Source organism: Fukomys damarensis, unplaced genomic scaffold, assembly GCF_012274545.1.
Source record: "Fukomys damarensis isolate Sample0158 unplaced genomic scaffold, DMR_v1.0_HiC HiC_scaffold_17, whole genome shotgun sequence".
Lineage (NCBI taxonomy): Eukaryota > Metazoa > Chordata > Mammalia > Rodentia > Bathyergidae > Fukomys > Fukomys damarensis.
This window is the reverse complement of record NW_022900929.1, coordinates 5,792,149-5,819,671: the sequence shown is the minus strand read 5'-3', so window position 1 is coordinate 5,819,671 and position 27,523 is coordinate 5,792,149. Positions and strand designations below refer to the sequence as shown.

General features: G+C 51.0%; 1 protein-coding gene across 6 annotated transcripts in view; it reads right to left on the bottom strand.

Annotated features, from left to right (window-relative positions):
• The window catches only part of Mad1l1 (mitotic arrest deficient 1 like 1), a 322,214-nt gene that overhangs the window by 238,410 nt on the left and 56,281 nt on the right, over positions 1–27,523 (bottom strand). The gene's annotated exons all lie outside the window — the stretch shown is intronic.

Sequence of the window (27,523 nt, the reverse complement as noted above, 5' to 3'; positions counted from 1 at the left end):
TATATAAAACACATACATACATATGAAATGAGATAAACACTGTAACATCCCAGTGATAATTACTGGGGATGAGATCCACCAGGAATGCCTAAAACTGATGGGAGAAATTCTGAAAAGAAGCAGGATTTGCACAGTCTCAAAGACTCTCCCCAAAGAAACTATTAAGTACAAAGAAAAGAATCCTAACCTTACTGTGGAGACCCACAGTAGCCTGCTTCCACCAGGAGGAGGGAACATCATCAGGGATGAGCAATGCACCCTCAAACGTGAGACACACGGACAAGGCCACAGCACCACTTCTAGTTTTTGATCCAACAAGGCACAGCCTCTCCAATAGGGAAATGCCAGGCACCCTCCAACTGAGGAGCTGTCTATATGGCCAGCACTCTTCAACACCCAATCATAAGAGACCAGAAAAGATTGGAGCCTACCACAGGTCACAGAGTGCTGGGAAAGAGTATGACAGAAGGTCCAGTCCAGCTCCTGGAACAGAGGAAGGGCAGTGGTGGGGAAACTAGCAAGATTGGCATACACTCTGAGACTGCAGGTGCCTTGTCCAGAGTGCATGCTGTAGACATGCCAACACTGACATCGGGGAGCTGGGCAAGGGCCCAGGGACTCTCTCCACTGTCATTGCAGTCTTCTGTAGTCTAGCACTACTCCAAGATAAAGGCCTTATAACAACACATAAGGGACATGGAAAATGTCAGGAGGGTGAAGAGCCCAACAGCCAACACACCCCGATACTCTGCATCCCACCCACACTGCCTGGAGCCCTCCAAAGGCAGGGTCCACCACGAGCACAAAGGTGCAGACCAGGGTATTGTTCCAGAAAGAGCCAACTCAGACAACCGAAGAAGTGAAAACAGGTCAGACTTGCTTGAGGGGATGCTGCTACTTTAGCTACTATGTCTGGTGCATGCATAACTGGGACTGTTGTTCTCAATAGGAGCTGGCAGTCATGGCCTTCCGGGGAAAGTCCTGCAGCAGCCTGCTTGGGGAAGTCAAGTTTATAGCACACGTCCACAGATTCACACACCAACTGGTGCTGCCACTTTTGAGCTTTAATGGCTGCACTGTTAGTGACAGAGAGAGACTCTTTTCAGCACAAAACCTGACCTATCTACTCCCTGCACCTTCTGAGGCAATAGGTGGACCTGGGGCTCCCTTAAGCATACACTTTGCAAAGAGAAGAGACCCAAAGACCTGGCCTCTGGGTACACCTTGCTGCACCACTTCCAGAAGAATCTCCAGAGGCTGGGTGCGGAGAGAGCACTGTCGCCACAGAAGGGAGCAAATCTGGAAGCCAGGGTTAGATCTAGGAATCTGGTGTGGCATCAATAGCTGCTCACCTAGCTCCAGAACCAAGGCTGCCCACCGTAGGAAATGTCCGTCGACGGAGATGGAAGGCAGGACTCAAAGAGCAAGGCACTGGCTGCAACTCTTCATGACACGCTGCACTGGTCAGGGATGACCAAGCAGGGGCCGCCATCCTATAGCTCACCAGTCACCATCATGTCAGCTGGAGAAAACGTAGCCCCTGGGCCTACAGGTGGTCAGTCAGCACAGCTGCCAGACGCAAACTCTGTGCCCAGCCATGTCCAAAAGAACCTGTAGCCTGAGGACTGAAGCAGCCTTGGCAGGAGAACAGTAGAATGTGATATACCAGCCACTCTTAGAGGCGGATGCAATAGGGCCACTGGAGGAGCACAGAAAGGAGCACCTGGGCCACACCACCTTCTTTTGAAATGAGGTGTGGACAGGGGCTGAGTGCTTCCCTCCTAGACCCACGTCATACTTCCTGCTGGAAGTCTGCTCCTATCATCCAGGGCTGGATAAGCCACAGCCTACACTTGGAGAATGGCTCCTTTTGGGGTGGAACCCATCTTTCCCCACCTCTGCACAGAAATGGGGCTCAGAGCCCTATCATGGGGGTCTAGTCTCTCTGGTGTCCAGCTGCCTGCATTCACAAAAGCCACTAACCCCAGGAAACAGCAACCACCTATGGGTTGCTTTACATGCGCCATGCTGACAAGAAAGGCCCACTGTATTGCACTGCAACCGAGTACAGCCCGTTCGTCTTAGCTGAGTGGTATTTGCACAAAGCAAGCAGGTTTGCACTGGGCAGCACAGGCCTCCTGCTGCTATACTTAATTTGTTCCCACAGTTCTTCTGTCCAAGCTCCTCCCAGCCCTCTCAATTCTCCCCATTTGGAAAATTGAAATAGGAAGCTGAGGGAGGGCCTCCCAACCCCCATTCTGACAGGAGAGAGCCAAGAGCCAAAGACCACAACTCCAGATGTGGCTCCCCGGCAGTCCCATCTACCACCAGGCTCCACATCTCTCACCTCTGACAGAGGCACACACAGCAAAGGGCAGCAGTTGGGAGCTGTCCACATCCTCTGACACCTCAGGTGGGTCCCCTGGGGCACACACTTGTTTCAATGCCACTCTAGAAGATGCCACCAGAAGTGGCTCTTTGCTTCTCGGCTCTGGACAGCCCTCTTGGGTGACACTCTGAGAACACATACATCTAAGCTCGGACCCTATCTGACTCAGCCACAGGAGGCTAAAAGCAGAAAAGAGGGGTTAGAGATCTATGAGACATCTGTGCTTGGCAGCAACATGCCCAAAAGCCAAGGTGCTGCCCAAGTATGCTCCTGGCCCCACCTCCACCCAGCTCCCACTCCCTCAGCCACACTGCCCCCAGCAGCTTTAAAGACAATAGTCTCCTCCCATCCCCTCCTCCTCACTGGCACCCAGCCCTCTGGCTTCAGGTCTCACCCTCCTTCCAAGAGCTCCTGGTCCCCAGGGCTACTATGCCACTCCCTACTCCAGCACGCTCTGAAAGCTCTGGCACAGGAACCCCACACTGGTCTCCTTTCTGAGGCTACCCCCACTCTGCCTGTACACAGCCCTGAGATACCCATGAGCTGGATCCCACTCATGATCGGGACCCCACCTGTGTGCAGCTCCCATTTCTACATTAGAGGCAGGCTTAGGGACAGTGGAAGGGACCTGTGGCACATTCCCAACCTGACACTAAGTACCAATGGACAGCAGCAGGGATGATGGGAGGCTGTGGACATGCCACGAGCCACTCAGTCCACAGAGCACAGGAACACATCCTGCTGGAGCCTTGTTCACACAGCCGGTTTCTTGGCTCTGTTGGAATCTCATTAACAAGTGCACTGACCTTCCTGCTCTTAGGGTGAGATTCCTGAGCTGCAGATGGCACAGTTGCAGGGTTATGCTGCATATTAGGGCAGTCCCAGACTTGCCACCAGCAGGAAGCACTGCAGGCCGAGGACATCGGCCACAACACCAGAGCTATAGTGGCAGGGAGACAGCCATGGAGGCCAGCAGTTCCCAGGGAGAGGCCAGGGTAGTGGGGGAGGACATGACAAAGTAGATACCATGCTAGAGTGTTTTGCATCACTGTTCAAAAACAGGAGGACTGTCTCTTCCTCATTGGACCCTGCAGCCTCAACAGCAAGGCCCATTGCCTGGCCCTGCTTGCGCCCATACCTGCCAAACTGCAGGCAAAGGTAGGAGCCACAGGCAGACACCACCACACAGACAGGCAAGGAGACAGGTGTTCATGGACAGTCACTTGTGGGACCAGCAGGAAAGGCAGACACCCAGGGGAAAATGTGGGGGATGTCCAGGGATCTCAGCTGTGATCAGTGATCATTCTGGTGCGCAAGGCTGGAGGGACAGGGATAGAGGGCACCAGCTCATGCTAACCTTCACATAAATCGGGAAGAATGGGATTGTTTTTAAATCAAACAAGAAATAGAGGAGAAATATGCCATCAGATTGCAGCTGAGTATCCTGGGCTGCTCCCCGTGGACACAATAAGAGGCAGAAATGGGACACCAAGGCTGTCCCAGTTCCACACCTCCACCACGAGGCCAGAGTTCCAGCCCAAACAGGGGGTTCCTGAGCCATCCCATCCATGAAAGACAGTGCCACCTCCACAAGTGCAAAAGAATGGGTGAAGTTCTATGCCTGGTAGGACAGGGGGAGGTATGGGCTAAGTGACAGCCAGACCCATCCAGTAGGGACACAGCCATTCACCCATCTCACAGTATTTATACCTCAAAATCATTTTTCCCCTCATTGAGTTCATTGGTACATTTTAGGTACACAGTACAGTTACATTCATTATTGGGTTCTTGTACCTTTACATGACAGGTCTTGGTTCTCATTTTTTCCCCTTGTCCCTGTCCTCCCTTCACCCCCTCCTCCCCTCCCCATTTACAAACACTTTATTTCCATTTTTTCATATAACCTCAAGATCATTTAAATGCTAACTTCTAGTGCTTCAATAACCGTCACTTAAAATATCAAATCAACAAGTCCTGAGCCAACCCGGCCTGTTCAGTCTGGTGCAAGGGAAGAATGACAGAGGCCGGGGTTCCTCTGAAGGAGGAAGAATGGACATGGCTGCCACACAGTAGCACCATGGCTGTTGGGCCGGGGGGACCATGAACTCAGCAGCACAGGGGAAGATGTTCAATGTTCAGACCCCCAAGAATCACATCTACTCATGAGGGGGGTGGCTCCCACCTGTGTTCCCCAGCACTCTGCTCTGAGAGTGTGCCCATTCCACTCATGGGCATCAGGATGGACACAGGAGAAGGACAGACAGAATGCCTGCCCATCTTCAGCGGAAACTTGCCCATGGGACAGTGTGAAAGCTCAGCCAGGTGGGGCCAGAATGAAACTCAACTTACAGGAGCCCAGAAGAGTCATGTGGCCCCTGCAGGAGACGCAGGTGGTGGCAGGAGGTAGAGGGCATGGTCAGCCCTTGGCTATGTCTGCAGCCAAGCACAGCTCCCAACACACCCTATGCCTGCTAAGGTGTCACGGCTGTGCTTGTCTCTAACCACCAGGAGTCCACTTTGTAGGCCTGGTAGCCCTGGACTTCTGGAGCCAGGGAATGGACAGCACCCAGGTGGTGTCTGGCTAGAAGGATACCTGGAAGGGAGAGACTCCAGTCCTGAGGAGGGGCAGAAACCTCAGCAGGTGACACCTCCATGCAAAGACTGATGGGGCCTTGGGACAAGGAAGCCAGTCTTGAGGCAATTAAGCCTACTTCAGAGTGGGTTCAGCAGGCAGAGCCAAATCGATAGGCTCCCTTCTGAGTGCGGCCCTGCAGGTAAGGAATCAATCAGGCAAATGCCTCCCAACCTGTTCCCGCTGCGCCAAGGAATCAAAGCTGTTTACCATTCAAGCCCAGAAATGCATAAATAAAGCCACCAATTAGTCAGCACCTTTTGTCTCTTTGGCAAGAGCTTTTTAGTTATTTCCAAAACGCTGGTGCCCCGCAAGGTCTTCCATTAAGGCACAAAAAGGCTTGCTCAGGACCAGGAAGGAGGAAGACACAGGGTGGAAGCAAACAAAAGACTCTGGGTGTGCCTGCAGCAACAGGGCTGGGTGGCCCAGGTATGCAGCCCCAGGAGCCCAGGGGAAGGCTCCAAGAAGCCCACTGCTCTCATAGGCACCCCAAACCTGAGTGACTCAGGGAGCTGAGTATCCCTCCAATTGAAGCAGTTTCAGCCCTTTCTCCTCTCAGCTCCTACCCTAGGCCTCCCTCAGCCTACCTTTCATCTCTCAACAGCAAGGACACCAGGAAACAAAAGGGAATTCTCACCCAGGGCTGAGGGATTCTTCCCCAGGGAGCAGGTGGTTGAGCCTGGGACCACCTGGGACAGGAAAGGAGACAGGTATTCTTGGACAGTCACTTGTGGGACCAGCAGGAAAGGCAGATACACAGGGGAAGATGTGGGGGATGTCCAGGGATCTCACAGGGGCTTGCGGTAATAGCACCCCTCATTCTCTGCTCCAAAGCTCCTACTCACCCCCACCCAGCAGGAATGCACCAGGGACAGAGCCACAGATGATGCACGCAAGGCAAGCTGTGCCGGGGCCCCTAGACAGTTCTGGAAAGAGGACCCAGACATTGCCAAGGGGCTCCTCTGTTCTAAGTCCAGGGGGCCAGGGCTCCAAAGGCCCTCTGACTTCAGCAAACAGCACAAATAAAAACAAGGAAAAGGTATCCAGCACAGTGGCACATACCTGCAATCTCAGCTACCCTGGAGGCTGAGGTGGGAGGACCAAAGTTCCAGCCCAGCCTGGGTAACACACATGCTAGGCTGAGTGCCCTGTCACTGAGCTACATCATGGTCCTTTTCAATTTTTGAGACAGAGTCTTTCTAAGTTGCCTCAAATTTGACATCTTCTGCCTCAGCCTACCTTGTAGCTGGGATTGCAGGCATGCACCTGGCTAGGACAAGGTTTTCACATGGAGTCTCAAATGCCTCTGAATATGAGTTCTCATCCATCTGGATAAGCCCAGGGACCAGTTTGGCTGACTTGATCCCTACCCTGTGAGAAGCACCTAGCTGTCAAGAAGAGATTGCTAAATGTTCCCCCATGGAATGATAGCTAGCTGCTAATCCTCTCCCCCAGTGGATAAGGAAGTATGCTCAGAAGAAGCCCGGAAGCCCAGCAGTGTAAGTTTTCAGAACTATCTCAAGACTGAACTAAGCTGCCTTTGTCTCTAGTAACAGCCTCCTGGGATCTTTTGAAAAAGATGAAGGAGACAATATCGAGAAAGGCTCCTGACATTTGTCCAGCTTTAGAATCTCAGGAAAACAGACTACCTGGAAAGACAGCTCAAAGCATCTACTTAAAAGCAAGCCAGCTCCCAGCTTCTAAGAGAACAGCCAATTAGTGTGCGGCCCACTGTCCCTTTGCTGCCTGACATTTACAGCACTGAAGAAGAAAAGCAGGGAGCAGTCAGAAAGTCTCGGGACAAGAGACTCCTGTCCTGTCCACAGTGCAACCGGTGTGGGGGCAGCTGGAGCCGTGGTACAGTGACATAGCCCAGCCACCAGCCTCAGTGCCATTTCTGGCTGCAACGTAGGGGTTATTGACCTAGGAGAGCAATGGCAGGACATCATGGTGGAAACCAAGAATAGACATATGCAGAGGCTTACCTCACAGACCCAATGGAAATTCCCACAAAAGGTCACCTAGAGGTCCCAGGCCACTGAACTTGGCCTAAGGGGATGAGGAAATAGGCAGCTTCACATTCCATTTTCAAATGATGACACAAGTGCTCACAGAAGCAGATGGGCACTGGGCACAAGCACCTGGGGCAGGATGTCTTCCTTCCCCCAGCACGAACTCCAGGACCCTGAAGTCCACAAGAACCAAGTCAAGACCACTCCCCTCTCTGGCCAGGGAAGGAGCAGAGAAAATGGTGGCACTCTGACCAAGCAGGCAGGTGACTGGCATACTCTGCTCTGAAAACCCAAAGCATAAGAGGCTCAGGCAAGCTTTGGGTTTACTAAGTTCTTTCTGCAGGAAGCAATGTGGAAGCCACACAGACCATTTTTAGGACATCATCAGCACAGTGCAAAGCCACTCTTCCCCGTCAGTTTGGCTTCCTCAGAAACCAGAGACCTCAGAACAAATAGCCAACTTCATCCTACCTGGCAAAGTGGTTGATACTTATGTTCCTGTGCACCAAACAACACTGCATACAATGGCAGGTGTAGGTGAGAACCCAGAGCAGGGCTACAGGAGAGGGTTGAGTTTAGTAATGACATCTGAGAGCCAGTTAAGAGGCACACCTCCTCAAGGGCCCTACCCAGGGAAGAGCACACCAACACACACACACACACACAGGGACAATGGGTGCTCTGAAAAGGCGCCACCTCATCATACTCAGGGGTCAGGCCTGCCACATTTGCTCTAACACAGAACCACTCAGTGCCCAGGAAGAGAGTCCCTAGTCCTGTGCAGCTGAGAGGGCACTAGGGCACGGCCATCTCTACCCTCCATGCCTGCGACACACCAGCAGGCACCAGCTCCTGAAGATATCAGGAGCAAAGGGCAGAGGCACCCGGATAGCTTCAGGAAGCCACCTATGGGTGGGGTACCTATGAGAGGAAAATGAGGAGAAAGCAGTTTCTGAAGCTGGCCCTGCCATGGTGGAGGCCAGTAGCTCCATTTGGAGAGGAGAGCTGCATCCCGGGGGCCGGGGCCCAGGGCAGGACAGAGCTTAAAAGGAAGGGTCATGGACAAATCCCACTCAGCACTGGGACAGCTGAGGTAGGGAAAGTTCACAGCCACAGCCTGGAAGAAGGAGCCTACAGCCCTGAACTGAAAGAGGAAACACCAGCTCTACAACTGCACACTGCAAAGCCCACTCCATACCAGGGAAATGCTGAACAGTGCCAAATGCCCAGGGCCAGAAGGCCCTTGGGACAATGAAGCCTGAGGATGCTGGCCACCCAAGAGCCCAATGCCCACTTGTGCATGCTACGAGACACAGAGACTTGCACCAAGTCTAACCATCAGCCATATGACTGCAGACAAGAGACTTGCCCCACACTTGAGCACCAAGGGCAGTGCCAACTTCGGAACCGCTGAGGAGCAGCAGGACAAGCCTGTGCAAGGTGCTGGCACAGCAGGCTCTCAACCTACAGAAGGTTTTCTAAGCCCCACCCACCTGTCACAGCCCCATGTGGAGGATGCTCTCATTTACCATAAACTCACTGTCTGGTTAGACTCATCTACCATTGAGTATTCCACCAGCTGCTGAAGTCACAACCCAGATTATTTCCAAATCAATTTGGCTTTCGTGAATCCAGATGATTATTCCATTCTGAGCACATTCTTTATAGTTCTCTGGTCCCAGACTAATTATTTCACATTTCTGTCCCTGAACTGTATTTGTCGTCAGCTGCTCAGTCACCTCTCACTGCACCAAACAGCTCCGTTGCAAAGCTAGCAGCCTACCCATGGTTTGCAGTCCAGTCACCCCACTGGGCAGCAGTGAGGCCAGACCTTCATGGAGGACCAGTTAGATGAGTACTCATAGACAGGCCACTCGTCAGGAAAGGAGTCACAAAAAGCCGGGATATGAAGGCTGTTTGAGAAAAATGAGCCTTTAGGGGACCTATTTCTATGAGACAGACACTTCTGATGGGTGGCATTTCATTAGGAAGTCCTCTATAGCATGCCAGGCAAGCCTTCTCTGGGCCCCTCTGAGAGCCAGAGCCATAAAACTCCAATCATTCTGCCACAGGGCTAAAAATCTGGCCTGGGCCTCATCCACCCCAGGGCAACTCACATAGGCACAGAGTCAGTACGGGCAGGACCTACCAGGTACAGTCACTGAGATCAGCCCCCTCTGCCACAGGCAGGTGACCTGCTTCTGAAGGTCCTCTCTGTCCTCCCTGCCCAGGAAGCAGGTGAGCAGAGCCTGGGTCTGCCCTCCCCCAGACCAATGGGACACCTTGCAGTCCTTCAAACCCCTCTGCCCATACCTGGCTTCCCTAGGGCCTAGGAGCAGAACTCACCCCCACAGAGGGCTGGATCACTCTGTTCAGGACTGTATTTTTCCCGTGAGCCAGTCAGGGAGGAAGAAGTACAAGGAGGAGGATGCCAGTGGGTAGGGGAGACTTCCCCTCTAGGTAGTACACTCAGAATGTCTGGACCACAAGGAAGCAAGACAGCTACCCAGCAACCCCAGCCCACCAGGATTCATGGAAGACCTCTATGAGGAACAAGGTAAGGGGGTCCCTGCAGAGGGAACTTGAATTTATGGCTGGAAATTTCAACTTTCTCTCCAAGTCAAGAGCCAGTACACCTTCAGTGCAACGCTGAACAGAGCTGGGACTGGAGCAGCACTGCAGCAGTGATTCTGGTAAGACCCTCAAAGATGACCAGGCCCACGAGTGGCAAGCTGGACCAGCTACGATGTGGGAGTAGGAAAAACGTGAAGGAACAGAACAGTCATCCCTGCCACTGCAGGAAGGACCAAGCCCCAATCCAAAGATGCTGCATATGTTGTAACAGGTGTGGAAGGAAGAGGTTTATCTCTATGAGACCAGGCAACACCAACAGGTCAGCTACTGTTTCCAAAGGCTCTGGCAGGTTCTCCATCTGAACATATCTCCTGCCAGGAAAGAAGATGCTAAGGGAAACCAGCGCTTCTCAGCTCAGCTGCACACAAAACCTCAGACATGGAGTCCTGAGCACATCCTTTCATCTGTCCCTCCAGAGGCCACAATCTGAAGGAAGGTGGCAGGCAAACCATCATTTCCCTGCCGAGAGGAAGAAAAAGACAGACGTGGGGCTGGACACGCTAGCTGCTCTCCTCTGCCCACAGACCAGGAAAACAAGCAGAGTTATTTCTGCACATAGGCCGAGGCAGGCCCAGGAGACTCCCCAGGGTCCTGTCTGCATAGGATGGAGCTCAGCATGGCCGCGCCCATCAGAGGGGCAGACAAGCAAGCAGCAGGCCGACAGGCGCAGAAGGACTCAGCACCCATGGGGACCTGCTGACAAGCCAGCCCTGACAAGTCTAGAAAGCTGCCCTTCCTCCAAGATGGGGGAGGAAACATTTCCCCTTGGGAGGGGTGAGTCCTGGCATAGTCTACAGAGGAAATGTCACCTGGCCACAACCTGCCAGCCTTGGAAGCTCCTTCTCAGTTTCGAAGGACCTGTCTCCAGGCAAGGTTAGAGACAGGGGCTCCGAGCCCAAGACCCCAGGAGAACAAAAGGTCACCCTCACCGTGGCCTGGTTTCCAAGGTCATGAGACTTCAAGGGTGAGACCCAGCACTCAGCAGACACTCTGCCTGCTCCTGAAGGCCTGCTGCTCCACGAAACCAACCACACCCACACCCTTCTGGAGGCCATATAGCAGGCAGAGTACAGTATGGCCGCAGGATGGCTAGTAGGGTAAAAGCTCCATCAACCTCTGGAACCAGGACCTGTCTGCTTCCTGTGCTTCCTCCATGTGCTAACATGAGGCAAATGCCTCTCTCTGCAGAGCTCAGAATGACTCTAGAAAAGAGCCTGTCAGGAAGCCCTGAAACAGAAAACTCAAAACACCCACTCAGGCAGCCTGTAACTGTTAGTCCTGATATGTCAACTTCACTGTATTAAGAAATGTCTGGCAGGTCAGTAAAGCATGCCCCTGGGTATGTTTGGGTGGGCAAGGAGACATGACCTTGGGTCCCTTGTCCCTTCCCCTCTAGCACTATTCCTCTGCTCAAACCCAAGCAGCTTTGCTCCTCCACACCGTTCTGCTATGCTATCTCTGCCTTGGAGCCAGAAACTCTGGCATGGAGAGAAACCTCTGACACCATGAGCAAATTAACCCCTCCTCCTATAAATTGTGGGTGTTGGGTATCACGTCTCAACAACAGGAAAGCTAGTGCACAGCCCTGCCCCACAGCTCCCGCAGTGCTACAGTAAACAAGAATGCCAAATGCGGCACAGAACCCAGAATCCATTTGCTTATGGGAAACTAATACATTTTTCCATTGCTGGGGATTAAACCCTGGGCCTCGAGCACTCTATGACTGAATTACATCCATAAATCCGTAGGTGTCTGGCGGTATTTAACACTAAGATTTATTATGGAACAATAAAACTAATGGATACTTAAGACAAATCATAAAATTGCCACAAAACATGCCTCTCGGCAGCTAAACTGGGTAACAGTCCCATCCTGGCAGGGGACTAGCTGGGCCCAGGGATGGAGCTCATTAAGAAGTCCAGGCAGCCCTGACCTGACTTGTACTGGATTACATCCTTACTTCTGGGGACAGAGAGGGACTTGTCCAGGGAATCAGGGCCTCATAGGCTCTCACAGCCTAGAGCCCTCCTCCCCTGACAGCCTCCCCAAGAGATACTCACTGGGGGGCCACTGTCAAAGGAGATGGGGACTCAAGGCCAGAGGCAGTGAAGGGGACCTTTGTTCCATGACCTTGGGTCGTACCCTCCCTGGGTCTCCATGGCACTTCCACACGAGGTCATGTATCTGAAGGCTCCTCCTAAATTAAAGCCCTGACAGGGCCAGGAGACATCAGCTCCCTTCCTGTCCTTGCTACAACCAAGCTCTTGTGGTAGACACCCATGTGTAGACAGCAAGAAAGGGACATTTCCAGAACGCTCCAGGGCATCCTGGCCCAAATGCTTAAAATGGATGGAACAAAAGTTCCAAGGTCTGGCAAAGCACAAGCCCCTCACTTCTCTAGCTTTTTTAATGAGAGGCTGCATTAAAAATGTTTTAAACACAATAAAACCTGTTACATTTATGGCAAGAAAATATGGAAAGGCAGTAAAATTAGCAGAGCGTAGAAATGAGAGAACACTAAACACCCTTGGCTCTCCAACAGAAACAGACAAGGAGACTATTAAATGGAAGGAATTTAAATCAATTTAAAATTCAAAGTAGCACCTCTCCTTCCCTGCTAAGCCAGGCTAGGGGACAATGGCCCAGCACTGGCAGCATCCTCACCAAGGTCTCCAGTGTGCTAAGTGGACTGCCCCCTGGCCTGGCAGTGGTCTGGGTGATGTGGGACCCTCTGGTGTTCCCTTCCGTGTCTGCTCACCTCCCAGGCAGCCCCTGCACTCCTGCCAGCCTTGCTTATCTCCCTGGTTTCTGACTAGGATGCAGAGAATGTGACAGCTCCTTTCCTCAGTCTCTCTGTCACAAGGTTGGACTGATGCAGCCACACAATCCAGTGCCCTCCTCCCACATGGCTGAGGGGCCCAGGGGCTGGCAGATGTCTCAGCATCAGAACTGACCCTACACCAGCCATGCACTTGGCACAGATTCCCCCTCCTCCCTGAGGCCGCCACATCTCATAGATTCAGGAAGAAAGACTACCTGTGGGTGATTGTCTTGGGAACCCAACCCCGGGACAGCTCTTTCTCTAGCCTCATCGGACTTGGTAACTTAACAGACATTGTTATTTACAGTAGTTTTAGGTTACTGAAAAGCTGAACGAAAATTACAGAGTCTTCCTATACCGCTTCCTACCTAGCCACTTTCTCCTACTTGTAATACCTGGCTTTGTTCAGCTCCTGAGCCAACATGGGCATGCTGTCATTTACAGCTTACGTCATGCTGTACTTTTTGTGTTATATATTCTACTGGATCTGGGCAAGTGTGTAATGCATGTACTCATTACAGGATCATATAGGAGTTTCACTGCTCTAAAACTCCTGTGTTCCACCCATTTGTCCCCTCTGCCCTCAACTCCTGACAACACAGATCTTTTACCATCCCCATAGTTTAGCCTTTTCCAGGATGTCCCATAGCAGGAATCATATATTATGTAGGCTTTTCAGATGTCTTCTTTCACTTAGCAGTATGTATTTAAGATTCCTTGGTGTCTTTTCATGGCTTAATGGCTCATTTCTTTTTAGCACTAAACAACATTCTACCGTCTAAATGTATCACAGTTTATTTATCCGTTCACCTACTGAAGGACATTGTGATTGCTTCTAAGTTTCAACTGTCAGAAATAAGGCTACTATAAAAACTGCATGCAGGTTTCTCCACGGACTGAAGTTTTCAACTCATTCAGGTAAATTCCATAAGGTGACTGCTCAATAATATGGTAAAAGTATGGTCAGTATTATAGAAACTGCTTTCCAAAGTAGGTGTCCCTTTTTGCATTCCCACCAGCAATAAATAGCAGTTCTCATTTATCTACATCTTTGCCAGCATTCAGTTTCGTCAGTGTTCTGGATTTGGGCCATTTATAATAGTTGCATAGTGGTGTCTTGTTTTAATTTGCAATGCCCTGAGACTATGATGCCTTCTGAGCTCCTTTATGTAAACAGCATGAGGTCTGTCTCTGGTCTTGTTCCAGTATTCCAGCAACATTTGTTTCAGACATTCTTCCCCATCCACCTCGTGAATGGACTCTGCTGTTCTGGCCACCTCAACTGACTGTGTCTGGAGAGTCTATTTCTGGCCCTTTGTTCTGTTTCATGGGTCCATCTACCTCCTGCCACAGAACACTACCTGGATCACCAAACCCTGCACCCAACCTGACTGGAGAGCAGTGTCAGTCCTCCAACTTCTTTCTTCTAAGGACACATTGGCCACTTTGGGTCTCTTGCTTGCCCACACAAACTATAGAATCTGTTGCCAAAAAGTGACTTGCTGGGATTTTGACAGAGATTGCATGGAATCTATAAATCAAGTTGGGAAGTGCTCCATGGTATTGAGTCTTTCTATCCATGAACATATCCTCTTAGACCTTGATTTTTTATCAGAGTTTTATAATTTTCCTCACAAGACATACATACATACGTACGTATCTAAATTCTTTTTGGTGTCAACATAAACAGTATCACATTTTTACTTCAACCCCCAGCTGTGCACTACTGGTACACAGGAAAGCAGCTGAACTTGACCTACACTTTGTGTGCTGTAGCATTGATCACCACCCCTCAGTCTGCTCAGCACTTGCTAGTGCTACAAATTCTTTGTTGATTCTCAGGGCTTTCTGCATAAGCACTCACGTCATCTGTGAAGAGAGACAGTTTTATTTCAACCTTCCCAACCTGCATACCTTTTACTTCCTCTTCATGTCAGCCTGCCTGCCTCAGCCGGGACTTAAAGCATGACTGGAAACAGGAGAGGTGGTAAGAGGGGACATCCTTGCCTTGTTCCTAATGTTAGCAAGCAAGATTTTAGTTTCTTATTTAATTCTAAGATGGAAATATTTGACAAGTAATAGGAAATTAGTTTCTATATCACAACAACAACAAAAAAACCTGCCAGATAAGCAGTGCTGCTCACCACAAGTCACACACATTGCATAGCTGTGGACTTCTTTAGGGGGGCCATCCTCAGGTACGGGAGCAAACCTGGGATTCTCAGGGTCTGGGTAGCCCCACCACATTCTCTGGACCACAGAGCACTGAGGCTGCAGACCAGAGTAGCATCTTGTAAGAAGGTTCAATCAGGCCCTGAAGCACTACAGCTCCTCTCAAGCCAGGATTTAAAGGCAGATGGATGCTATGGCCCCAACCTGAGCTCCACCGTGGAAATAACTTCATCCTCTGAGAGCTGCTAGCTCCCACCTTCTCAGCTGGCAGCTTCCATCCTGATCTAGCCTAGCCTGGGCCCCAGACACCCTGGTCACACAGCATGGCTGACAAGTCTAAGCCAAGGCTGCTAAGCAGGGCAAACTGCTGCCCCTGGCCTATGAGAAGGTACCACCCTCTGACTGTGGCCAATGCTGATGTCACCCCCTGGCTCCAGCCCACAGGTCCACGGCCATGAGAGGTCAGAGTCCTGACAAGCGCAAAAGGAGCACACCTGTCCATGCAAAGAGGTGCTGTGGGATGAGCCAGGGCAAGGGTCTCTGCACAGAGGATTTGATGGTAGCTTGGGGGCCAGCACACCTGACAAAAGCTGGCAGCATGTGCCCCCTCCTGGTGAAGAGGGGCAGAAAGGTCACACCTGAGGGTCCCACAAGATCCTAGCAGTGCACCCTGCATTCCAGCTGTTCCCAAGGATGCACAACACCACAGGTAAGGCCTGTAAGATATAAGAGGCAAAGTGGCAACCTGTACTCAGATCTATCCCGGGCTTATAATTTCAGTCTAAATGTCAAAGACTTGCAAACACACTGTACCATGTGATTTTTACTTTGTCTATAATGTTTTATTACATCGCCTTTTAAATTTTAATATAGTCAGATTTACTACTTTGTCTTCTATGGCTTCCAAAGTGTTTCAATCTACTTAGGAGGGATTCTCTGAAATAAGAAAGCATATTTTCATGTTTAAAAATAGACCAGAGAGCCAGGCATGGTGGCCTGTAATCCCAGAACTTGGGAGGCTGAGGCAGGAGATTGCTCTGAGTTTAAGGTAAGCCTGGGCTACATAGTGAGTTCAAGGCCAGCACGAACTAATAACAAGACCCTGTCTCAACAACAAACAAAAATTAAATAAAAATAGAGATCAGAAAACTCCATATGGTCTGATGCATCCATGCCCCAGATGAAGCCTCTCCCATGCCATAGGTTCTCTGAGGATACCTCAGTTCTCTAGTCCTAACCCTGCCCACTGCTCGAACTCTGGGGGCCCTACCACTGGCCAGGAGGTCACAGCTATGTTTCCACGGGTTCCAAGGCCCTCAGATTACTCCCTGATCTATGCACAACCCCACACATGACCCAAAGCTGGAGGCAACCCAAAAGCCCCTTCCTTACCCCTGCCCCATCTCAGTCCACAGAGTCTTCCACAAAGATCCCCACCAGGCAAACACACCAGATGACTGGCACCCAGATATGGACAGAGGGTAACTCCAACAGCTGCTGGAGCAGCCCCAGGTCATGGCCTTAACCTGTGACCCTCAGAAGGACCCTGGCGGGAGAAGGGGGTGGTGCCTCTCCCCTCTACAGGAAAGGAACCACAGCATGGAGATTGGCTGGTATTTCAGAGTTCTTGGGACAGCAACAGAGTCTAGAGCACCAAAGGCCACAGCAGGGACATTTGGTGATGGGGCAGCTCTGACACAGCCACAGGAAGGAAGTCATCAGGCTTAGCCATTTACAAAATGATGAGCCTTAAAGGAAATAAGGGAAAAGAAAAAATATGAGAAAAGGAAAAAAATGGAAGCAAAGTCTTTGCAAATAGGGTAGGGTGGAGGGGTGAAGGGAGGGCAGGGATATGGAAAAAAAGTGAGAACCAAGATCTGTCATGTAAAGGTACAAGATTCCCAATGATGAATGTAACTGTACTGTATACTTAAAATGTACCAATAAACTCAACGAGAAAATAAATAAATAAATAAAAGTTTAAAAAAAAATGATGAGCCTTATCTGGCTTACACTTTTCCTCCAAAAGAAGGGAAGTGGGAGTTATGAATGACAGCCATCCCCGAGTCCCAGCAGGCGGCAAGGTCTACACTAGGAGAAGCCAGAGCAGTGCTGAGGCATCAGGGCCTGGTCACCAGAGGGTATGGATGGCACAGCTGGCTGGCTGCAACTCTGTAGCCAAGTAAGGCAGTGAAGCCACCCTGCATCATGCTGGCTCCCAGGTTCTCTCCTCTGGAACCTGGTACAACCATCCACTCTGAATATGAATACATTTGGAGATGAAGTTTGTTCTGGCGCCTGAATAAAAGGAGGAGTTTCACATTTTATCCACTTCCACATCCCTTAACAATAAGAGCTTATTTAAAAGTCCATGAATATGTAAATGTTATTTTAAATATGGAAATAAGAAGCATGCAAAGCATCGGTCTGCGTGTTAAGTACTGATGGCACCAGTCCTGCAAAGAGAAAACAAGAGCTGGTTGAACGCTGGACACCTTGACCCCTGGAAAAACAGAGCTGGACCACCCAGAAGGACTATGCTGTGTGCACTTACCACATGAAGGGCCAATGTCGGTCCACAGCCAACCTGTGTCCCAGCAGGGCCAAGGCCAGGCCAGGGTCTCTACCTAGTGGCTCACCTAAACAGGCACCTTCAGGTGCAGCGTGGCTCTGTCTGTGAGGAACAATAACTGCCTTCCGGCACAGGCAAGAAACTAAGCGGTGCTCAGGTCTCTCAGGGACAGAGGGGATCACAGGCATGATCTCAGCCCAGCAGCACAACAGCTGCAGCTGAAACTTGAGGGTCCCTCAACCCAGGCCAGGGCTGGACTAGAGAAGACTGCTACGCCATGGGGTCACACTTCCCCCAAGCAGGCTGTGTGGGTCCCAGGGGACCACGCCTGCTGGGCCCTGCCCTCTGCACCTCACTGGCTTTGACTGGGAAAGAACTAAAGGGTCAAGGAGGGTGGGAAGGGACGTACATGTGACAGATGCTCATTTGCCTCCAGGCCTTGCTGCTCCCTCCATTCCTTCCCCTCTAACTGACCACACAATTTATAGGCTTGGTCCGAACATGCCTGCTGGGGAGGGCTCAGGAGGAGAAAATGAAGTATCTCCAAGTGCTGCAGGCACCATCTCATGTCCAAATCCAGCACTGCAGCAGTTGCCAGCACCCTCCATGGCTGCACCACATGAGCAGCCTGAGGAAGATCCAGCTCCACCATGCAGCTGGCTATGGGAACAGGGCTGACAGGTTCTCCTGTCCTATAATTAGTCCCAGGCAAGGAAAAAGAGGGTTGAGAACCAAAAGCACAGGAGACTTAAGCCAATGGGCCAGGAATTCCCAAGTTGTGCTGGGACCAGAGGTGTGGCCACATCACACAGGTGGAAGAGCCTGTTCCTTTTGTCCCCTCTAATGATATGGTTCCAGGTGTAGTTCCTTAGGAACGTGTGTGGTGCTAGCCAGCAGGCAAAGAGAGGATGGGCTACAGGGTCCCCAGGACCTAAACCTGCAACAGAAGAAAGAATTTCCCAAGTGCCCATGCTAACAGGACTGAGAAAGTGGCCTGGACGATCAACTCCAGAAGGAGCTGATGTCATGCTGAGCTCCAATCCTAGCCCTGGAGTGCACTTCAGAAAGACTGTGCACTGTGATCTGCTGGTGAAGCCTGGCCCAAGTCAGGGCCAGGTCCTTGGGCTGCACACCACTATACCCCAGTGCATTCTGTACCCCAGATCAACCTGAGGTGGGCAGCAGACAGACACAGCAGTCAGTGTCTGGGGGGCTCCTGGGAGGTGGACTTGGCGTCAGCCCAGGAGTAATACATGAGGGCTGAGGACAAGAGCAGGACAGACAATGACCACAGCAAGTTCTCTCTGTTGCCAGCTGGAGCACCCAGCCTTCCTGACCTCACCACCACAGCCATGAGGAACAGCCCAGAGCCTCCCTCCTACCTGCACAGGATCACAGCCCCATCCAGAGGAGATTACTGTGAGGCTGCTGGCCCCCTCAGACTTGCAAACAGGACAGCATGGGTCAGCCCTGCCCTGGTGCAGCATCCTCAGACCTCACACTAACATTAGCACCACTGATGGCCAGACCAGAGCTCAGGCTTGCCTCATGCTCTAAGTAAATAGCTCACTTTTGATATCCTTTCTCTTCTGCTTCATCTTATCCCCAAATTCTGGCCCCAGGACTACAAGATCTAACTCAACTGCCATACCCCCTCAGAAATGTTCCCTGGTCTACTTTACAGCCAAAACATAATCCACACACATCTGTGCCACTGAACACACTTCATGTCGTCTGCGTAAAAGTGTGTGCTGGGCATCTGTATACTCTCATATTCTGGCTCCTCCCCACAGACAGTGTATCACGTTTTTTCCCTCCCCACAGTGGCTCTAGGTTGATATGGTCAGCAACCATCTCTTCAAGGATAGCAGACACAGACCAGGGCAGAGCAGCTTCCCCAGTGACACTTAAAGGGAAACTGTGTGATTCCCCACTAGCAGGAAGGCACATACTCTAGTGGGACATTGGGCTGACAGTTTTAACCTGTTCATCTGCTGCAAGCCAGAGTAAGCAGGCCAGGGATGGAAAGGAGAGGAAGAGGCAAGGCGGCCCATGCCAAGCCACCCGCAGGCACCAACTCAGCCACCTTAGCTGCTACACACATGGCTAAAGCAGTAACAGAAGGGTAGAGAGAGGAATAAAAGGGAACAGAGAGGAACCAGAGTGAGGATAGATGGAAGACTCTATAGGCCATGGCCTCCAAACATGAAAGCCCACAGAGCCATTACCACCCCCATTCAGGGAGCTGGTGGGACATCAGGAGTACAGAAGATGTTCACTTACTCAACAGATACCCCTGGCGGCAAGAAGTAGGCACCAGGCACAGAGACAAAAGCCCCTGTACATAAACTGAGTAATTGGAAGAAACACACAATACAAATATAAGAAATCCATCTGACAAGTGCAATGAAGCCCACCAAAGCCAGGAAGGAGGAAGGGGCACTTGGCTTTCTGTCACAGTGGGCAGGAAGGGTCCTAGCAAGATGACATCTGAACAGAAACCTCATGAAGGTCAGCAAGGGCAGAAGCCCCAACAAGCACGGCATGTTCCAGAACAGATGACCACTGACAGATTAGGAAAGCAGAAGGGACAGACAAGCAGGCAAAGTCAGAGGTTCTCAGGCCATGGGATATCGACATGTTGTGGCTGTGGCCCTCATGAGTAAGAGGGAAGTGACCTAAGAGGACCCTGCTGCTGCTGAGTCCCAAGACAGTGCTGAGAGCAGAGCGGCCTGGGAGGAAGGCACAGCTGCCAGTCAGTGCAGGAGTCCCTCAGGGTACTGGGCCACATGTGTATGTCCAGGTGGGGATCTAAGCTCCTGAGGCACCTGAGACAAAGAGGCTGAGGTACAACATGCACAACACCCCCATCCCCAGACTTATATTTTAAGAATTCCCTCATACAGATGCACAGAAGGTGGATGGTAGAGCAGGCAAGTGTAGAAAAGTGTGGCTGCAAGCCAGCATGGTGGTGAATATCTGTAATCCCAGCACTTGGGAGGCTGAGGCAAAAAACTTTTTGCAAGTTTGAGGCCAGCCTGGGCTACACAGTGAGTTCAAGACCAGGCTGAAATACATACTGAGACCCTGTTTCAAAAACAAACAAACAAAAAAATTGACAGATGGGCTGGGTATCAGAAATATATGAGTAACTGTGCTCATGGCCACTGGACAGAAGCAAGAAGCCAGGGGCACAGGCAGATGGCTCCACCTCCCACAGACTCCACAAGGAATGCAGCAGACAAGCACAGGAAAAACATCAGAGTGCCCAAGTCAGTGGAAAGGAAATCTGCATCTGCTGGATCATTTCTTTCCTGTGTCTTGCAGAGAGGGAACTCAGGTTTTACCAGGTGCTCCTCCTACGGCTGCTCACCAGGTCTGTGGGGCTCAACACACAGGAACGCATGGCAACACCCTTCCCTTCACCCCATGGCACTCAGCCTGGCCTGTACCACAGGTGACAGGTGCAGCGCTAACAGCAAGTGGACCTGCTGCATCCCTGAAACACGCACTGTAGGGGCTGCCATCAAGGACAGATAGCAACAGCCCATTAGACAGGGCTGGCTTGACACGTTCTGCCAAAGTCCACTTACATCAAGTGGAACCAAAAGCCAAATGGACATGGCAAAGCCTTGTCTGGGGCCCTGACAACTTCAGGGACCAGCTGGTGTGCAAAGAGGAGCTCATCATTGGGACAAGCATGAGACTTGGCAGGGGACCCAGCTAAGCAGGCAGTCCAGGCCAGCTCAGGTCATCACTCACTCTTTCCTCTGCCCACCAAATAAATGTGCCACAGCAAATTCCACCAACTCCACCTTTGAAACATACCCATAACCCAACACCTGACCATCGCCACTGGCCACACACACACACACACACACACACACACACACACACACAGGACTAGCTGCTCACCTGTGGCACCTGCTGAGGAACCCCTGGTGCTGTGCCCCAAGCACCCTGAGGAGCAATTCTTCCCAGTTCCTCAGACACTTACAATGATATCAAAGATAATCATGGTAACTGGCTAACAACTTGCCAATGGAGCCAGGTACTTTCCTAGGCCCTTTACAGAGCCAAATGCCATCATCGTCACCATTCTGACAGGTGAGGCAATGAGACAATGGTTTAAAAAGTTATCTAAGAACAAAGGCTCCTTGGAGGTGGAGCCAGGATGTGAACACTGGGAGCTTATGCACAAAGCCAACCGTCACTCACTACCATCAGCCATGCCGTGGGATACGCAGGTGCACAGCCCAGCTTCATGAATCTCACATGCCTATCACTGGTCTTGCTAGCATCTGGATAGCTCAGGAGCACCTTAACTCACACAGAGAGCAGCTGACACAGGTGACAAGGCCTCATATCCAAGCAGGTCCGAGAGGATGACTAACTGCTTTGGACAAACAGTGGGAGAAGAGCCACACTTGGAATTACTACTGTGATGTTGATATTAATGCCATCTCAGGAGGCAACGCAGCAACCAAGTACATGGCAGTCTCTGCTACATGAGACGTGGTGACAGCCTCCTCTCACCCCTCACTGAACAAGAATATATCTCCTTCATGTGCTGCCTGGGCCTGATACTAGGCCCCAAGGAGGATGGTGGTCCTGCCAGGCCGAGGCTCCATGGAGTACAGAAAGACTAGGACTACAAGTGCTGCAAGGCTGGTCTCCTGACAGCTCCAGCCCCAGCCCCAGCTTTCTGCCCAAAGGCAGGGGCTACAACTGTCCAAGTAAAAGGCAGCTATCAGAGCAGCCAGATATGATCAGGGAGCCCTTGAAGGTTGACTGGACATAGGGCTGATCGGCCCAAAGAGCCAGGCCAGCCAGCTGGCATGGGCCAGGCAGGCAGCAGGTAAGTGCTCCCATGCCTCTGTTTCTCAGCAGCTTCTCTTCTCTGGTTCTGCAGTGGCTGTACCTTAAACCAGACAGGCTGCACAGCACCGAGCACGCGGGTCTGCAGCCCCCATCTCCACTAAGGGAGAGAAATGATGAAGGGCTGGATGGCAGCCAAGCCACATGCACCTCAGGACCCGGCCTCCACCCTTGTCTTAATGACTCTCTTACAGCTGGGACAAAATATCCAACACCTACAAGTTAAAGGAGGGAAGGTTTATTTTGGCTCACAGCTTGTAGAGATTTCAGCCCATAGAGGGCTGGCTCCACGGCAGGGTGGCATGGCAGAGGAGGTTTGCTATTGGCATGGCATTGGGCAGCAGCAGCCATCATGGGAGAAGCAGGGATATATACCATAACAAACCTTTTTCTACCAGGCTTCACCTCCCAACATCACACCTAGCTACAAACCCATCAATGGACTAATCCAGTATCACACACCCATGATTCAGTTACCTCCCCAAACCCCTATTATGAAGCTTGGGGGTGGGGGTCCTTGATATAAATCATAACAATCCTCAAACTGTGGAGACAGACAGGTCTGCATCCCAGCCTTACGTCTACTGCTTTCTTAGCAGATCAACCAGGTCCCAACAGGGAGTGACAGCCAAGGCTATCTCAGCACCCACTAGGTTCCCGTTAGACATGGTGGGAGTGCCTGTCCAGCCAGCCCCACAGAAGGTGGGTGGTGGAGCAGACAGGTGTAGAAAAGGGACATAATCACACTCAGAGGACAGTAAGTGCTAGGCAGGAGAAAGGGTTAGGCTTCCTGTGTGGTAGCCAGATTGAAGCTGGGGGTGAAGCAAGCTCCAGGACAGGCACTGCCAGACACTCATGCTGGTCATGGGTGGTGTCCTGAGCTATCAGAGCAGAAAAGAAAGGGAAACAGAGATCCCAGCCTGAGGGCTTGTGACAGCAACATACAGCCCTCCTTGACAAGACTCCTACTGATGCTCTGCTAGCCACCCAGGCCCACAGAAGAAGAACCTGCCCCTTCCCCAGCTGCAGGGCCAGCTAAGGACCATGTTCAACACCAACTGTGTCCTCACAGGTTACTGGGGGCGGTGAACATAGGGGTGTTACAGAGAGCCTCTCTCTCTCCATTCCAAGATAAGGAAATGCACCTGAGTAAATGATGTAAAGCACCGGGTCCTCCCTCTCTTCTAAGGGGAGTATGTGTCCCATCTCCTGCCATTTGGAAGGGCTCAGAAAGTTTCCCATCTCTCAAATGCCAGCCCATGATCAAAAGGAAGCACCAGCCCACCCACTGGGCTTCCAGGCTCCAGCCCAAAGGGCAGCAAAGCATTAAGAAAAACCATTTGTAGCTGTGTGTGGCAATGCAAGCCTGCAGTCCTACCTACTCAAGAGGCTGAGTCAGGAGGATCTCAAAGTTCAAGGCAAGCCTAAACAGTTTAGCAAGATCCTATCTCAAAATAAAAATTTTTTTTAAAGGGCAGGGATGGGACAGGGATTTAGCTCAGTGGCTCCGCCGCCTGCCTAACAAGCAGAACGACCTGAGTTCAATCCCTGGTACGAAAAAAGGAGGGGGGCAGGGGTTATGGCTCAGTGGTGGAATACTTGCCTACCATGTGCAAAGCCCTGGGTACAATCCACAGTACAATCAAAAAAGAAAAAAGACAATTTCAGTCCAATGTGGAATCCAGAACCATGCTTTGCCTTATCCCCAGGTGAAGCCATATACAGCTCAATGGCAGGAAGTACTTTCTCCTTACGGCCCTTAGCCAGCAGCCACCCTCACTCAGAACCCGTGGAAAGACTGAATCAGCTGGCCATGGGCCAGAGCTACTACGGTACCACAAAGAGAACACAGAAGCCAGGCCTTTGGGACACAGGGAAAATGCCAAGGAGGAGAACAATCCATGGGACTCACTTTCTAGTTTCCACCTTCTTGTGTGGCAGACAGCATGCTTACAGAGAAGGTGAGCAGGAAGACATGGGCATTCCACATATCAGATGGGCTAAGAAGGGAACTGTAACACCCAGATGAGGGTGCTTGAGACCAGCATTGGTTCTACTGCTCGGGGAAGAGCTATACCCTGGGGGATACATACCACCTGCCCTCTAAAGCCGAGCTCCCCAACACCCAGGATGATTACAAACTGGGTATACAGAAAAATTGTCTTCCATGAAACCAGTCCCTGCTGATCTACAGGCCATCTGGACCCCACTGCAGAATTCATCCTTGAAAGTCTGTGTTCAAGGACCTTGCTGCAGAAAGTCTACCATAGTGTTGTTTAAAATAGCAAAATACCACAGAAAAGTACCCAGCAATGGGCTTGTGAAGGGCAGGACAGCCATGCAACAGCACACCAATGCTTCCAGGACAAAAGGTACCAGCTCTGTCTGTGAACAAGAGAGGCACCACTGCTAGCCCCACAGGACAGTGGACAAGACCACCCGTGTGACAGGGCCACATGTCAGATCCTCAGGGACCAAGCAATACCACAGAGAAAGAAGCATGGTGGCACTCAGTTCAGAGGTGGGAATGCTGAAAGGTGAGGAGATTATGGGGCATGAGACGCACAAGTGAATCCATTAATGAGTTCATGGCTAAATGTGCTGTTAGGAGGCGGGGCCTGGGTCTCTCTCTGTTTCCCAGCACCATGGGAAACACTGAACCATTTCCCCTCACTACACCCTTCCACTGTGCTGTTTCTGCCCTATAGCTAGCAGACTGTAGATTGAACCCTCTGAGAGTATGACCCAAAAGAACCCTCCTTTAAGGTGTGGTGTTAGGTACTTTATCCCAGTGATGGAAAGTGAGTAAAACAGGTGCCTCATCTGCAGAAGAGTATGAAGCACTGAACACTTCTACATAATACCCTGAAACTTGCCTTCCACCCAGGGCAGCCACACAGGCTCTCAGAGGAGTCCAGGGATCCTGAGAGGTGGGCAATGGTCTAGAGTCAAAGACCGCCTGCCCATGGCAGAGGCAGCTCTCTGAGAGAGAATCCATTCAAAACTGACCCCCCCAAAAAGGGCTGGTCTAGTCCATACTTTCAGCCACAAGCAGGTTGTTTAGCAAGACATGCAGCATGCCTCCCCTTCCATGTGGTTCTCGGGGTAGAACCTGGGCTTGCCAGTACAGGTCAAAGCAGTTAAAAGCAGAAAACACCTTACTGTTTCGGGGAAGAAAGATGCAGACAAGGTTCTTTTCCATTGATAGCTCATTCTCTTTCATTGTCAGAGTAAAATGAAGAGGATCACCCAGCAAAATGTTGAAGCTTTAATTCCAAATCACTTTTCATGCCTGTTTTATCTGACAGTGGCTTTGAAAGCAAAAGGCAATCTTTATCATTTGAGCTTTATAAAGTAAATTGATGTGATTATGTCCAACATAACCAGCTGCTTCTAAAATTCGATTTTCAAAGTGACATCAGCCCCCAAAATAAGAATCCTTTCCTTCTGGCTATTAATAAATTATTAAAACACTATCTCCATGGGAAGATGAGGCTGCAACATGATAACCAACAGCAAAGAGACTGGCTCCAGAAGCTACTCACAGATCAGCCATATCACTGGCATATGGCCTTATGGCCCTGCTCATCTCAGGTCAAGCCACATAGCAGTCCCCCATCACAGGTGACTCAAGCATGCACCAGACTACCTGAAGCTCATCACAGCAACCCCATCTTCTCTGTCAATAATTGTCTGGGGCCGGTAAGCACATGGCCCTCTTTTAGTCAATGAAGGGGATCTGGGGTGGGGGTGGGGGTCTAGAAAATGTGTCCTTGTTCCAGAAAAGAGGCCACTCCATCCTACCTGTGGAGATGACACCCAAGCCTGGGTGAGAAACCAGTCTGAGCAGCCAAATGATGGGCAAGAAGACAAGAGCCCAGGCACATAAAAAGAGCACAGTCCATCCTTAGCCTGTGTCCTCACTCCTGATAAAAGCATCTCCTGGGTGACAGGAGTGCCTTTCGTCATTCACAATGAGCTCCTTTAGAGCATATCTGGTTTGTGCTAATGAAGTAGCCTCGCAGAGCTCAGGATGGGAGCTGGTTACAATAAGACCAGTGGTTCAGAGAGGGTGGGAACTTTCAGATTTACTTACAGAACCAAGGACTGGAGACTGGATTGTGAAAACTCCTAACAAGAATTAGGAGCTTCAGGGTTGGTGATCACAGGGACGGACGGGAGGATGCACTTCCCAGGCAGGAAGCACCATGCCCTCAGTGCGGCTTGCAACCTCCTATCCAGCTCCTCCCTAGTTAGAGCCTTCATAATAAGTCAGGATTATAAAAGTAAGGCACCTGCCCGAGTTCAGGACATCATCAAATCTGAGGAGGGGGACATAGGATGTCCTAAATTTGGAGCTGGACAAAAATGTGGGCAACCTGAGGATCTGTTACTTGCCTCTGGCACCCAAGAGAAGTTAGTCTTGTGGGAATGAGCCCTAGAACCTACTAGTTCCCAGGAGTGTCAGAAATGAACTAAAGAGAACCCTAAGACACCCAAAGGGTGCCAGAGTCGGAGATGACATGTTGGAAAAGATACCACACATGCCATATCAGGAGGAAACCCTAACACCATGCCTGGAGAAACCCTGCAGCTGCCCCTCTCAGATAGGCTGGGGACACATGGTTCAAACCAGCTGGGCAAGATGCTTGTCACTCACATCAAGGGGATCAGGAGGTTGAACACTCTGTGCAGGCCTTCCGTAAGGACACAAGTCCACACAGAGACCTGTATCCCTAGAGTCAGGTTCCTACACTTGATAAAGTCCACAGCCTGCTGCAAAGATGAGAACACTCAATACCAAAGAGGTAGTAGCTAGGAAGCCAATCATCAGGGATCCAGAGGTGACTAAGCAGTGTGACAATTACCACAGTGCCCAAGCTGAGTCTTACCACGACACAGCGAGAATATTGGGCAACATCTCTCCCCACCCACCGTTCCCACCATCTTGACCAAGGCAAACCCCATGGCCATCCCCAAGTGGCATGGTTTGCCCATGCTTCAGCGTGTCCTCAGGGGCTCCGCAGTATGGTGGTGTTGGGTAGTAGGCCTCATGGGAGGTCCATAGGTCATGGAAGATGCTGTCCCCAGAAGGGACACAGGCAACTGTCAAACCCCATAGCTAGAGTTCATGAGAGCTGCTGTGCAAGAAGGACACTCAGTCCCTCCCTCTCCCTAGGTGGTGACAAACCCTGCCACCTGCCACAGGGTCCTCACTAGAGCCAAGTTCATGTTGGTGCCATGCCCTTCAATCTCCAAAACCATGAGCTAAATAAACCTCTTTTCTTTAAAAAGTACCGAGTTTCAGGTACTTCGTTACAGCAAAGAAAAACGGACTAATATATTACATGAACCAGGAAGGCACCAGTCTGCACCATTGTAACTACCCAAACAAGTATGTGTCCACAGGTAC